This window comes from Rhinolophus sinicus, chromosome 1 (genome assembly GCF_057876585.1).
Source record: "Rhinolophus sinicus isolate RSI-liver-muscle chromosome 1, RSI-T2T, whole genome shotgun sequence".
Lineage (NCBI taxonomy): Eukaryota > Metazoa > Chordata > Mammalia > Chiroptera > Rhinolophidae > Rhinolophus > Rhinolophus sinicus.
The window spans coordinates 188,223,788-188,224,732 of NC_142501.1; positions in this window are offsets into that span (position 1 = coordinate 188,223,788).

Below are 945 nucleotides of genomic sequence, written 5' to 3' on the forward strand. Positions count from 1 at the left end.
TTAGGGTTCTCTGTACAAAGTATCATGTAATCTGCAGATAATGAAAGTTTTATTTCTTCCTTTCCTATTTGGGAGACTTTCTTTTTCTTGTCTGATTGCTGTGGCTAGGACTTTCAACATGGATATATTTTAAGAGTATCATGCTAAATTAAATAAGTCAGATGGAAAAGGACAGGAATCATATGATTTCACTCATATATGGAATACAAAACAGAAAGCAACAAATAAACAAACAAAAATACTTATAGACACAGACAACAGTATGGTGGTTACCAGAGGGGCAGGGGTTAGGGGAATTTGAAGAAGGTAAAGGATATCAAATATACAGTGATGGAAGGAGACTAGACTTTGGGTGTTGAGCACACAATGCAGTATATAGATGATGTATTATACAATTGTACACTTGAAATTTATATAATCATATTATCAAGGATCACACCAATAAATTTAATTTTAAAAAGTAAAAGCAGCTTTATATCTTCTCCCTGACTTCCACTATGTAAAACTGTTTGGATAACATTCCAGATTATGAATGTCTTGAGGTTGGTTATTTTCTCATGAAATGCTTAATTAATTTGAATTTCCTAAATTTCCTCTGCTAGTTTTGTTGGTCAAATAAACATCACTTTAAGTTTATAAAATAGCAAAATTATGTGTTCAACTAAATAACTTGATAATATGTAATGTCTTTATAAAAAATTAATTTTTATTATTCTACAAATGACTTAATGTGTCAAAAAATTATAGTTTCTAGATCCTTAGTTAATTTTTCAGACCTTGGGCCAATATCAATTTGATTTAACTAATAATATTTGGGCAACATAAAAAAATATTAAAAGAAAATAATGGTGATATTGATTGAGTACATAAAGAAAGAAATATAAAATTTATTCTAAAAAGGAAGCAAATGACATTTTCTGAGTTCCTATTTCAAATTAAAAGGCC